This window comes from Strix uralensis, chromosome 8 (genome assembly GCF_047716275.1).
Source record: "Strix uralensis isolate ZFMK-TIS-50842 chromosome 8, bStrUra1, whole genome shotgun sequence".
Classification (NCBI taxonomy): domain Eukaryota; kingdom Metazoa; phylum Chordata; class Aves; order Strigiformes; family Strigidae; genus Strix; species Strix uralensis.
Window position 1 is genome coordinate 33,552,927 of NC_133979.1, and position 14,744 is coordinate 33,567,670.

Consider the following 14,744-nt stretch of genomic DNA (forward strand, 5'->3'; position numbering starts at 1 on the left):
CCTGCATTCTGCAATCTCCTGCTGACATCATCAAAAATCAAAAAGCATCTCTACGGTCCCTACCCTGAGCAAAGACCTGGGTAGGATTTCCTCAAATTCTGGTGATGCCCTCAGTGATGACAGCCACTCAAAACCAGAAGCCTGATGCCTAGCTGGTCATTTAGCTCTTCCTCCAAACCCAAGCAGTCAGGCATCGCTGACTGGAGCTGCTGGTACTTGTTCAGACCTGAAGGGTCTCTGTTAATGCCAGCTGTGGGATGAACAGGGGCGTGCCAGTTTGGCATCTCCCATGAGCATTAAATTTATATTTTTCCATACAATATTGCTAATATTGTTTTCACATTTGGTCATGTCGGTGTACCTTTTAGGTTTGTCTATACAAGATAATGAAGAATTTGACTAACCTTGTCGTTATACTGAGTATTTTTGCCAGTCTTGGGTTAGGAACAGTATCAACCTCATACCTTCCACAAAACTTGTTCTGCCCATAGTCAGGCACTCCCTTGGCTTATTGCTGCCTATCTACCTTAGAGAGTTCAAGGGGGGCAGAAGAAAGAAGTTTGGACAGAGTTGACATCTTGTAGTATGTCCTGTTGTTTCTATTTAAGAGTAGATGAAGTAAATAGCAATATTAATCATTATAATTTCTAAGCCTTGAAGAAAAAATGAAACACCTTCAAAATAATCTGTAAAGTAGCAAAGTGTAGTATCATAGGTATTTTAATGTTGGAGAAACACAGGTTTAAGTATTTTTTTCAAAGCCACAAAACGAATCTGTTTTGGAAGCAGGAGTTTCTAGCTAATGATTCTGTTTTCTATTCATTTGTTCCCTCCCTCACCCTTTTTTATTAATTAAGGGAAAAGAATAGGAATAGGAACCTATAAAATAGTATAAATGGATATTTTCAAAAGCAAATCTTTCAGCCCCAAGCCACCAATCTCTGACTAAGAATCTCTGTCAAAAAATATAAATGGATTCCAGAAACACACATGAGTTTCTGAACACAAACTAAAGTCCCCTCTACCAGTCAGGTTACTCTTTGTGGCACTGAATGTCCCTTTCAAGCCAGCAATTACTTGCAGGAAAGCACCGTTCTCATACGCTTCATGTACTGTGTGTGACTCTTAATTGGAGAGAGCAGCACCTGATAGAGCATTTCCCTCTAACACCAGTATTACAGGAGAAATCGTTTGTAGGTACAGGTGGTAGCAACCCCAGCCTCTGATCTGCAGGTGGGCATGTGCACAGCAGCCATTACTTTTTGGACTAATCTGTTGTAAAGATCTCCACCTTGTGGCTGCTGCTGTAAAATGTGTAGCCTTTTGAACTGTACGCACCATTAAAATCTTTAAAAAACTTAAAGTCAAGCTGTATGCTTTGCAGTTGGATTCTTACTTTGCTAAGTAGCCTTTTGTGGAATCCTTAAACACATTCAGTAATGTGAAAGATGGCTTGAAAGTGGTGTCTCCTGGGCTCTCTGGGACTCAGTCCTAACATTTATCTGAGTAACAAAATTATGGTGTCCAGATGGGACGTGCTAGAGCTTTACACCATGCCATGTATCAAAACCAAATTTTCAGACTGTGCTCTATTTGCAGGGCAAATTAGTTTCACATCTGCTGATTACCCTAAACCAGTAGAGACTAATTGAGATGTAACGAGACCTCCAAGCCCTTAATTCTGGGATGATTTGCAAAAAGTAAACATCCCGTGTTTAAGTTTTAGAGCTGACAAGTAACAAAGTTGTCTGCGAGTGTATTTGGGATCCAGTTAGGGACAATACCCAAGCTGTGTATAATGCTATTGATACAGTCACTTTTCTGAGTGGATCCTGAGTGAACAATTATGCACAAAAGGAGCACCCATCCACACAGAAATTGTCACTGAAATAGCCAATTTTATTTCGCATTAATGCTTTGTTGGTATAGAGCAAGCCTGTATTTGGTTGCTATTGGTGGGTACTGAGACGCAGACTCACACCAAGCGGATGCTGAACCAGAATTATTTCCAGGATGGTGTGCGTAGAGCTGCGCTCAGAGGACGCTATAATCCAAACAGCCTGGTGTTGGTGATCAAATCTGCTATCATGTGCTTGTTCTTCAGAGGTTAGGATAGGAGTGAGTTCAGTTAGAGCAATACTAACCTACTTGATGGCAAGCCAGGTCACTGCACGTACCAGGCAGACAGGTCATGCACCCTCATGAGTAAGAAAATAAAAATATCCACCGTATAACATGAGGCAATCTCCTTTTGACTTTCTAATTGGCTGCATATGTCACTCACCATCAGTAGGTTTTAGAAGCCATTATTATATCACTTTATTTTTAGTTTGCCACTAAATGCTGATGGGGGATGCTATAAAAGACTACAGTTTCAGATAGACCTAAGCTTTTGTCTCCCATTATTGTGTGTCATATGGAATGCTTTATTCATGGTGATAGGTTTTTGTTAGAGATAACCTCGTAAAAATTTTTGCCAGCCCTGTTAAGGGGAAAAAGTCAGTGGCTTTAAGAGAGAGCAACTGTCTTCAAAGGTAGCACATCATTTCACACCAGCCTTTTCAGTGGTATTCCTACTGAGAGCTAAAAGATGCACCACAATGTTGGTTGCTCACTTGAGAGCAGAAAGAAGCTATTGTGTTGCTGTTCAATGGACAATGCAGTGCTGGCTATAAGCAGTGGATTGTCAAAGCACTTGGTGTGCAATGACATGCTGCAGACTGGAAGCTCCACTGAACATTTTGCTGAAAAATAATGTCACTGTGATATTTTGACATTTGGAGTCTCCAGACACAACGTGCACATCTGCCAGTGACTCAGTTCTCTGTCATGTTTCTAAAGGAGATTGAAAAGAGGAGAATGCTGTTTGCATTCCTTTCATTGTTGTGCACGCTTTGCTTAACCTTTAGCAGAGTTATGGAGACATCAGTCTGGACTGGCCATGCCAATGTGCTGTGTGATCCTGTATCTACACCCAATTAGGCATCCTATAAGTGCAGATCAGGACTGCAAATCACCCACTGCAGAAAAGAAGAATTCATGGTGGGGGAGAAAAGAAAAGCAGCTGAGGAGTACTGCAGAAAAATACCTCAGATGGCAGAAGAGAGCTAAGATACAAGGACAGATTTTGTATATGGATGTTGGCTAAGAGATGACACTGGAAACTGTTTGTAGAAACCTTTTGACTAGATATAGTTGATCAAGTTTAGAAGAATAGAATAGAATAGAATAGAATAGAATAGAATAGAATAGAATAGAATAGAATAGAATAGAATAGAACAGAATAGGAATAGAATAGAATAGTTCAGTTGTAAGGGACCTCCAACGATCATCTAGTCCGACTGCCTGACCACTTCAGGGCTGACCAAAAGTTACAGCACGTTGTTAAGGGCATTGTCCAAATGCCTCTCAAACACTGACAGCCTTGGGGCATCGACCACCTCTCTGGGAAGCCTGTTCCAGGGTCTGACCACCCTCTCAGTAAAGAAATGCTTCCTAATGCCCAGCCTGAACCTCCCCCGGCACAGCCTTGAACCATTCCCACGCGTCCTGTCCCTGGATCCCAGGGAGAAGAGCTCAGCACCTCCCTCTCCACGTCCCCTCCTCAGGAAGCTGCAGAGAGCCATGAGGTCGCCCCTCAGCCTCCTTTTCTCCAAACCAGACAAGCCCAAAGTCCTCAGCCGCTCCTCACAGGACATGCCTCCAGCCCTGCCACCACCTTGGTTGCCCTCCTCTGGACGCATTCAAGGACCTTCCCATCCTTCTCAAATGGTGGGGCCCAGAACTGCACACAGGGCTCCAGGTGAGGCTGCACCAACACTGAACACAGCGGGACAATCCCCTCTCTTGACCAGGTGGCCATGCTGGGTTTGATGCTCCCCAGGATGTGGTTTGCCCTCTTGGCTGCCAGGGCACGGTGCTGGCTCCTATTGAGCTGCTGCCAACCAGCACCCCTGATCCCTTTCTGCAGGGCTGCTCTCCAGCCACTCCTCTCCCAGTTTAGACTTGTAACTGGTTATAATACCTGATGGAAGGACAGCAGAAACTCTGGTAGCATTAGAGAATTATTTTCAAGTTGTCATATCATATAATTATTAGTGTAATATATAAGAGGAACAAAAGTGATAAATGTAACTAAAGTTCTACATGCCTTCTTAATACACATACTATTGTTTGACTTCGGAGCAGTCTTCTCTCCAGTATTTTTAGCAAGATTATGGCCATCTCATGTGACAGAGAGAGCAGCCTGAGCCAGAGGATGATTGAATCTCTGTTTTCTCTCCTAACCCTGACTAGCCTGACCTTCTGAAACAGCTATGCTGTGTCCCAAACATGCTGTTTCCAAGAGAGAGACAAACACAACTGCAGTGCATTAGGCCATCCCTTTTAAGCAGAACCTGTTCTTTCATTCTCACCTCCTCCATCTCTGGCTCCTGTCCCCAAGGAAATATGAAGTGATTCTCAGTATAGGACTGTACACGGCTGTGTTTTAAACAGTTGTGTTTGATCATGAAAGTTGGTATTCTGCTGCTGTGTTTGATCATGAGAGCTGGTATTCTGCTGAGATTTGTACTAATTCTAGCTCCCCACTTAATAAGGTCTTTGAATATATCCTGAAAATAGAGCTTTGTTTAAAAAAATTGAATAAAATTGATTTTTGGAAGTCCCAAGGAACTCTGATCACATGAATATTCTCAACTTGTAGGCATTTTCTTGCTCTCTAAAAGAAAAAACCAAACTTCATCAAGGACTCTAACTAGATTTAGCTACATCAAAACCAAATAGATCCTCCTTCTTTGCCAAGTCAATTTTAAAAGAATGTGACAAATCTAAATTCTATAATTATTGATATCAATTAAAAATAAACAGTGGGTAACTTCTTGTTTTCATCCATCTAAACTTATTTGTTTCAATATTATCTTTCTGCAGAAATCCAGTGAGAATGTAAACAACGTAGATATGTATCTAAGTTTCATTTTTGTAGAGATGACCCCCTTTTTCTTCCCGGACCTGAATTCTCTGGCAAAATTGCCCTGGATTGAGGATGGTCACACCACATTCTTTACCTACTGCTTCCATTTCAATGCTCAGAGGATTACAAGTCCCAGTATCTTGATAATTGAGTTGTTGTTGTCCATTCAATGTATAGAGAAACCAGCCCTAATCACTAAAACAAAAGTTTTTAGTGGTACTAGTGCACAGTTTATATCTGATGGCTTGCCCTGAAAGCAACATCTTATTTCCTGGATATTTCTGAAAGCTGTTTTGTTAGTTAAATAGTTAAAAATGCTGCAGAACAAACTCAGAAGCAGTGATATGAAATGCCTGTGTTTAAAACCAGTTGCTGAAACCTTTGAATATTTTATTTTGCAAGAAATGGTAAACCTGTTTCTAGACGGACTTTTAAATTGAAGACATGTAAGAATAGTCTTTTGATGAGGCCATCTACAGTAGAGCTTATTCTAAAATATGTTTTAGATATTGCATACTAGTATTTATTAATCCAGAAAAAAGATCCCTTCCCAGGTCCTGGAATTACTGAGCCTATGCTGGAAAAGTTACATTATGCACATTGTAGTGTGGCAAATAACAGAAAAAGATAACTGGATGCTGAATGTTGCAGTTTAGTTCTATATTCTCTCTGTTATACTTGAAAATAAGTTGTCATCAAGGTAGACTGCCTTCCCAAAGACAAGTGTGTGTCCCTGCTCAGGTGTCCTGCTGTCATCTGAATGTGTGAACAGCAGGAACTTGGCCTTGGACCTCAGCCTGAAAGAGTCCACAGGCCCTGGCCTCTGTCACTGCCTAGGTGCTTCATGAGATGGCCCCACTCTCCCCATCCCACCCTCATGCCACTCTGCCGGAGGGAAACTAAAGCTTGACTCCCCCTTAGATCTCTGGGGGTGAAGTCAACACTTTTTTATACAGGGGAGTAGGGAAAAATTGAAGTTCTTAATCAAGTACTGTGCCTGGGGTCTCCACATTTCCTGGGACTGTGCTCTCTGCTTGTGCTGAGGAGGTTACAGTCATGTGAGAAAGATTTCACTACTTTATTACTGTCGTCACTGCCGGATGGGTGTAGGCCATGGAAAACAGCAGTGTGGCCTTTTGTCTGTGTTTGTAAGCATGTATGACCTTCTTCACCATCCTGTGTACATTTGTCCTGGACATAACGCATATTTTCATCTTCTCCCGTTTATATGGTTCCTTAAAAAAAAAATTTCTGGTAGTTTAAGCAGCACATGAAAAAGGAAAGTGTCATTCAAGAAATAACAGCTGAAAATCAAATAGAATTAGTATAGTTACACTGAAAGAAACATTAAGAAACACAAGATAACAGGGTGTATTTTTGCCCCTCTTCTGTGTCAAGATCCTTCTCTGAATGGAGAGATCGTCCATTAGATGGAGATCTTTCTTGAAGGGTCCACATGCAATCAGAAGACAACTCCTGAAGGTAGTATTTCTCTGCAGTCATGCGTTTACCGTTGTTTTAACCAGTGGATTTAGAAACACTTTAGCAAGAACAAAAGATGCAGCAATAAAAACTTAGTAACTGCAAGAAACAGTAACTTCAATGACTGAAATAAGCATCCCAAAAAGGCTGCAGAGATACTCTGAGCACAAGGAAATTCACAACCCCTGCAGTATTACTATTAAGCAGCAATAAATCTGCTGCATTACATTCCCCTGAATAATTTTATTGTACACACATAAGTTTATATTTGAAGTTATTAAATTGTAAAGATCTTAAAAATCTTTACAACAGCTCAGGAAGGTTGGGCAAATAGAATATGTGTATTACAGACACTTGAAATATACTGTAGGCAGCAATTAAACCATGTTCCCTAGATTAAAAAAAAAAAAGTTTAGTAGCAATAGTGACTTTTTTTTTTTTTTAAGTAAAATCCTTTTTGTAACTGTTAAAATTCACTTTCATTTAGACAAAATGTAGCTGACACATGTAAAGGACATTTTCCTTCAGCTTCTGCTAGTCTTCAGGTCTTGCAAAGGAGAGGTTTCTCTATATTTTTGTGACTGGATTCCAAAAGTCCTGAAAATGATCATGCTTATTAGTGGGCACAGAGAGAGGTTGAAAGAAGTCATGCAGAACTCTACCAGTGCAGCTACAGACTTAAGCAGCTGTCCTGCTAGTCTAGTCCCTACATTTTTTGAATGACATGACATGACAATATACATGGCATCCTAATCAGTGAATTCAGAAACCCTCACAATGGAAATTAAGTGCACAAATAGGAGAAATGAGGAAGCTGATCAGACTACTTCTAGGCTGCAGTGTAGCCTCTCATGCAGTCTCTTGTACCAAGGTAGCAGCTTATTCTGGATGCAATCACATTGCCTGTATAAAAAGCAATGGTCTGATCCAAAGATGGCTGAAAATGAAGTGAAGCAGCTCGTTAATCTCAGTGAGCTTCAGTTCTGGCCAGTAATGAGATATTGTATATATTTAACTGCAATCAACATTATTTCTGACACCTTTCTACATAACAGACAACCTTTTGCTTTTAGACTCTTAGACCCAGGAACTTGAAGATGGGAGGTAAAGCTAACACATCAAGAATGGAGCATTTAAATAGGAATTTGTCTTTTTAAGCATTGCCATGATTGTTTTCTTACAGAAACTCAGAAACTTGTTTTGTGTATAAGCCAGCAACTGTAGTTGCAGGAACAATTAGTTCTCCCAGCTCAGCTAATGTTAGTTATTCAGGATGTAAACTTACAAAGATCTGCTGGGGTTCTTCAGAAAGGGCTTGTCATCAAGTTATACAAAGTAAGGAAAACATGCAGCTAACTCTTTTGGACCAGAGACAAACCACAGGCAATGACCAAAGCGTCACTTGATGCTCTACTGAGTTAGAGTAGAATGGGCTTGCTTGTCTCACAGGCCACTGTGGTTTGGCTCCAAACCAAGTTTCTCTCTTGCAAGTTAGACTTTATAAGAGAATTTTAGCCTATGACATGGCACTGGCAAATCTCATTTTAAACTGAGGTCTTGAACTAGTGACAGCAACCACTGCTGTGCTGTGACAGCGGCCGAGGGATTCAGTGACCATAGGAAAATTACCGCTGCTGCTTATAACTGGGTTTAACCACTACACTGCTAGCACCTGGGGGCTTTTGCCATGCTGCATCAACCTCGTGAGGTCCATACAGGAACTCATCTTACACCCACTAGAGCTGCAGACAAGCTTGTTGGCTTCAGTATGTAGTTTGTAAAGTAAAGCTGAAAAGCCTGCAAGGGCTGTGTAGAGCAGCTGCAGCTGTGGGTATTTATGCAAACAATTAGATTTTCTCAAGTCTCAGAAAATGAGCTTGAAATCTTGCCAACATAAATTGGTTTATAACTTCTCAGATAACGCCTGCTTTTAGTTAGTGTGGAAAGATTATATGAACGGAGCTTTTTAAGGGTACCAGGGTTAGAGTTCAGTTCTGCTCAGTTGCAGGAGCTGGCAAAGCGTGCAGAGAGCAGGAGGAATGGAGGGAAGAGCTGCCTGACAGCTCCGAGCTGCTCGGAGAAGTCTGGCTTCTGCATGTCACAGCATGCTACTGAGTGGGTATGGGTACAAACCAAATGGAGAGTTTGACATTCAATTAATTTTCATTCATCTGGAGTTTTATGTGGCAAACCAGGTCCATTGTTCTAGTTTTTACTTGGGAAATATCATATCCTTTCCCCTGAGTCCTTTCTATAGTCTCTCTGAGGGACTGACAGACTCACAGCCTGAGCATCCTTATCTCTGGAGTGGTAAAAAGAAAACAAACAAACAATTAACCCCCTTTCTCATACCAACAGCTTTTGCAATTACAGATTTAGTCACTAAACACAATACACCATACCATTCTTTCTTTTCTATCCTTGCCTGTTTAAACAGCTGTGTATCATGAAAAGAACACTGTATTCTTCTACAGGAGGAATATGGGGGGAAAGGTTTCTCTACAGAGTGGTAGACTACTAGGTGACTACAAAATAGTATAATCTGATCCTTAATGCATCAGAGTATGTGCTTTAAAGGACACTTGCACACTGAAATAGCACAGATCTGATAAGGATAGTTGTGTATATGCATCGTAGCACCCCAGTAAAGATGCTGAGTGGTATTTGTCGCACATGAAGAATCAAGAGTATGAAATGATTTGTGTCAGAAAGTATGTCGTATGCAGGGAGACCTGTGGCTCATGGTCTCCAGCTTTTATAGCTGGAGGGCTGTATGTCACTCTGGCTTTTTTTGGTCAAGCAGACATTTCTCCTGCTTCTCACAGTGCCTCAATAAGAGAAAATCTGAGGCACAGTTCTGAGGGGCAAGACATATTTGTAGTGGGACGGACTGAACTGTCTGACTGGTGGCAAATCCAGAACCTTGTAGGACATACTAAATTTAAAGATTTTAGTCTGACTAAAGCAATTCAGTTTTCAACAAAATAAAAGAATGCAGCTCTTAATAACAGGGACCTGATTGCTTAAGACTGCTCAGCCGATTGAAAGAGGTCAGGATGAAGGGCTGTGTGCTTGGACATACCCCTGCAGCCTGGATGATGCTGTCAACACCAGGCTAAGCACCTCACCCCACTTCCATCTCCAAGTCCCGCTCTGCGGAGCATGGCTTGGGTTCTCCACTGAGTCTACCCTGCGGCCAAACAGCAGCCATCATCAGAGTGGTATCGGTCCACTTGTGCTGACTCCCTACAGAGATTGTAATCTTTCCTTCTTGGATGCAGAGCTGCCGGTACCGGTGCTTCCAACTCAGGCACCATTTCGCTCCCTGTGTTGGGCTCTGCACTTTTAAACATCCACTCTTTTAAAATCCGTTCAAGGAAAGGATAAACATGGTCTTATCTGGGGCAATGAGTGCTCTTGAAAACATCTGACTTCTTTTGGTCAACAACAAAATTACCTCAAAGCAGACGTTTTATCCGGAAAATTTCAGACCAGACCATAAGTCTAACAAAACAGAGGTCTGAAAACAGGGTTGTAATGGAAACTGCCAGGTAACTTGATGAAAAATGATGAATGAGCCTAGTCATTTGTGTATGTAACGTGTGCACGCATATAACAACTATATGTTGTAAGGGGAAGCCTTTTTTATCACTGTTCCTTATGAAAGGCTTTTTATTCTTATTATGAATAAAAGCTCAAGTCCATTCTTATTTAACTCATCCCTTTAACCCTAGAAAATTCTATGCCTGACAGAAGTCTCCCATTTCCCAGTAGAAGGAGCATCAGACTATAATGAAAAAAATTATGTGAAAAACATTCCAAGTTTTAAGAACATCTCCATCATGCCAAGAAGAGTGTGACTGTGGAGAATATAGCCCATTTTGGTAGTAAAACTAGCTCTCCACTACTTAGAGGTCTTGGAAAGTTACACTTGGTAACTACTGGTGAGGTGCTAACTTACAGTCTGGCAGGATTTTAAAGGATGCTTTGGTCTTTATTGGCTTCCATGTAAAAACTGAAACTGCAGACAAAAAAATCACTCAAAAATGATTAACTTATAAATTGGGTGACCTTGGTTTCTTCAAATGCCAGGAAAACACACTTTATGTGCCTGAAGATATCTGGTACTGTCTTGCTGAAGAAATTTAAAGCAAGATATTTAATAATGTGAGAAATATTTAAATCAGCCAAGTCTACACAAAATAAAAAAAAAATTGAGATCGGAACTGTGAGCTAATTCTTGTAACACTTTCATGGGGATGAGGATAGGCAGTGGGATAAGTGCCATGTAGTTTTCATCATAGTCTTAGCCTGTATAGACAGATGCCTGGAATTTGGACTTACATTTGTTTTTAAACAAAATAAATTTCTGACAGGCTTAAAAGGAGCGAAGCATATAACTCTGGAGAATTAAACATTTCTTTTCTTATTTTCTTCTCTGTTATGCAAAAGGCACAAACACCCAAACTCATCTGTTGTTTAAGGCAGTAGTTTTATTTCATGGTTTATGATCAAGGAAGTCTAGATCTCTTTTACTACAGCTTCATTAGAATCCACCTGTAGGGCAGCTCTGTTAACTGGAAGGCCTTTCTGTCATGAAGTGTTAATATGATGCTGTACCCTAACGAGCTCCTCCTGAGAAATTAAAAATAGAAGAGTTCATTCCAAGGCATGAGGTGCAGTAATTAAGCTCATGGGCTTTAATCTGCCAACTGCATTCCAGCGGATAGCTCCTGGTATGAGAGGAATGGGATGCTTTTTGATGTTATCTATTATTTGAGTATCTATCATTGATTCCAAAACAAGCTTGAGTCTGTGAACCAAAGTGGCAATGCAGCTGCCCTTTGTAACAGAGGATTATGATACTTGAAGTAATTTCCTCTCCTTTCGGGAACTTATTCTGGTTGTCAGCCAGGAAATATTGCTGCTTGCCTGCAAGATAAGAGATTGAAGAGCTATGTTGCTAGACTCATTCTGTGAGAACTACATCAAATATCTAATTTAAGATTCTTCTTCCGTGTATAGGACTTGCTTAAAATATTAAGATGATCAAGAATAGCTCTTCATACTGAAAGTTGCTGTTTGCATGTTGTAGACTATAAAGTGATGGAAGTTTGGTACATTTTCAGAGTTTCAAGAGTCCATTGTAAATAATTCAAAAGTATTAATGAGACAACATAAAACTACTCACAAATGCTAGATTTTCTCTGGTCAAATTAATTAAACACACGTATCATCGGGCCAGTTTTGAAAAAATATGCTTTAAATAATTTTTCTCTTTTTTTCTAAAATGTAAAAAGTAGACTTGCTTTTTGAATTCTCATATCACTAGAATGTCTCTGTGCAATTAAACTTACTTTCCAGAAAAACTTTCCTGTAGAAGACCTGTGTAGATGTTGTGTACAAAACATTTGGATACAGGGATGGTGTCTGTGTGTTTCTGTGAAATTCTGCTGACATTTTAAGGTTGTTTTCAACCTTAACTGTGAAAAAATAATGTCATATTATATTCTCTAATTTTATTAAAAATTAGAGTAAAAATCCGTGCTTTTTGTAATCCATTTTCAAAACATTTCATTCTGATTTACCAGTAGAGGGAGATAGTGTTCTTGAAGCTCAACTTTAAACTTGTTAGTTATTTTCATAATACAGTGTGGTTGCCTAATTGTTTGTAAAGTCTATTAAAAATCCTGACTGGGCCAATAGAATATCTTGAAATTCTTGAGAATACAATCATTGTCAACGACAAAATTTTAAGAATCCTTTATAATAGTGCTGTAGGAGTTCTGCAAAAATTCCTGTATCCAACAGGCAATTACTCAAGCAGTGAAAGCAGTAACTGTGTTGTAGCATTATCTTATCTCTTTTGTTACATCTCTACATCTAAATGTAATTTGATGAAAAGTTCATGAGTACAATTCAATGTACATACATGGGGATTTCTTGGAGAAATCAAATGGGTGACTTGTTGATTCTCCTCGTTGATGCGGGAGATCTCTACTGTATTCTGTCACATACCTCAGTTCTGTCAGTCTCTGCTATCTCTTACAGTTGCAGTGAAACCATCTAGTACTGCTTTATGGAAACCTAACTTCAAAAAGTCTTGGACAGGTTATTTCAAAAAAGACTTCCAGGCAACAATACTGAAATTCTTTATAAAATCCCGCCTTGAAAGTTTAGATTAAACTTCAGAAGTGAAGAGATCTGTAGGTAAAACAGTAAGGACACACACACAGTTGCACAGAACTGTTACTGTACAGGGGGCATTCATCCACCACCCATAGGCTAGATGTAGGTATCTGCTGTGTAATGTCCCCATCTGAACTGGTCACCTCTGACTCTCTTTATTAACCATAAATTAAGGCCTATCTGCCATTCACTATATTGATCTGATCTCCACAGACAAGGAAAGGAGCTTAAGATGCTTAGGTGGATGTGGACATCTCCAGACAGTGGAGATAGTTCCATTTTAGGTGTGACGAAGCCCACACTGCCTCATGCACCTTATTTAATATATGACCACAAGTAAGGTTTGCATGATGACACGACTGTGGGTAAAAACAGTTTGGAATTGTGGATAATTGGCATGTACTTCCCATGTGCAGTAATTTAAAAATTGAAGTATAGGATTTATTGATCTTCATGGAGCTGATCTTGAAAAATAACCTTTATGACATGGTGGTTCTTTTGCTTTCAGTGTATGATACTACTCCCATTGTTTTTATAAGGGAATGCATTAACTTTCTCATTAGATATTTAATACCCTGAAACAGCACTCTAGTATAGATTAAAAAGAAGTATATTCCTTAGTAGCTGTTCAGACATGGCATAGATATTTCTAAAACTGGCAACATTTGGACTGCAATTAAAAACCAGAAGTGATTGTGAGTACAGGTTCTTTTTAGTCAAGAGAATGCCAACAAAACATCTTTCAAATAATACGGAAAAATTTAGTCGGTGGTAGAAACCAAGCTATAAAACCTGTTGAAAGAGACTAGCAAAACTTGTGAAACTTTGCAGTGGAAAAATTTTACTGAACTACAAAATATTTTCACTTTCAAGGCTATCTCTACAGCAGATAACAGGTGGTTTGTATTTTGCTGGTGTTTCCCTCCCTACAAACATTCAAGGGAGAAAGAGATGCATAATCCCCTTTTAGTGCCAAAGAATCCTGAGGTACAGAGAAAGGAGGATAACGATCTTAAGTGAGGTGAGATTTAGGTCTGTGTTCCTCATTATTTCTGCTACAGATTTCCTGTGTGACTTTCAGCAAGTCATTTAGTCCCTTCTCTGCTTTCGTTCCTCATTTGTATGATGGGAACTATAGAGCTCAAAGTTATGGAGCCTACAGATTTTGTAAGGACATGTTGATTAGAAATATGTTTGTACTTTGTGCTAAGAAGTGCTTAGGCTATAATGCAGAGAATAAAGATCGATAAAGAGATCAAGACTGCTTTGTCCAGTAGGTACAGGCCCCATGACTTTTGATTATTCTGCTTCTCCATCCATAATTTTATCTACTCTTTTTTTTTTTCCAAGTAAGCAAGGATGTAGCAGAGCAGGTCCTAACCTGGTCCCGGTCTTGATACATAATTGTATTAACAAAGGCAGCAAGTCTGCTTCTAAGCCAGAAACAAAACTTTTGGCTCCTGACTTTTACTTCTATGTCCTGATCACAGGGTGACCTGTTTTATAGAACAAATGTTTTATAACCAAAAGCAAAGTGATTTCATCTTGCAGATGAGAGATGATTCAGTGCTATAGCAGGGTGAAACGGTCTCTTGGCTCAGGCACATGGTTTATTAAACAAACTACTCTAGTTGCTACAGCTACTTACTGCTTGTGTCTAGCTCTTTTTCACTATTATGCGATATTTTGAAATGTGTTGAACTGTGAATCAAACTGACATTTATATTTAGGCAAACCTCTGTGAAGCAGAGAAGGAAGATTGAAAATGGCAAAAGATTATCTCCGTGGGACTTCAAGATTCTTTACAATGTAAAACACACGGCATCTTAAAAATGTCTCATTTTTACAACCTTTACATTAAGAGCTCTCTGTTGTCTAGAAATGTTTGCAGAACACACAGAATTGATAGCATTCACCTGTCTGCTCCGATTTTGCTGTAAAGAATTAATTGTCAAAGCCATGAAAAATTCCAGCATCGCTGGACTCATGATGCAGACTGAGTTTAAAAAGAAAGCAGTAACCATAAAATGCAGGATGGTCAGAATTTGGCCAGACATTAGAGGTGTGAACAGTTCAAAATACAATTCTGTCTCCAGTTTAT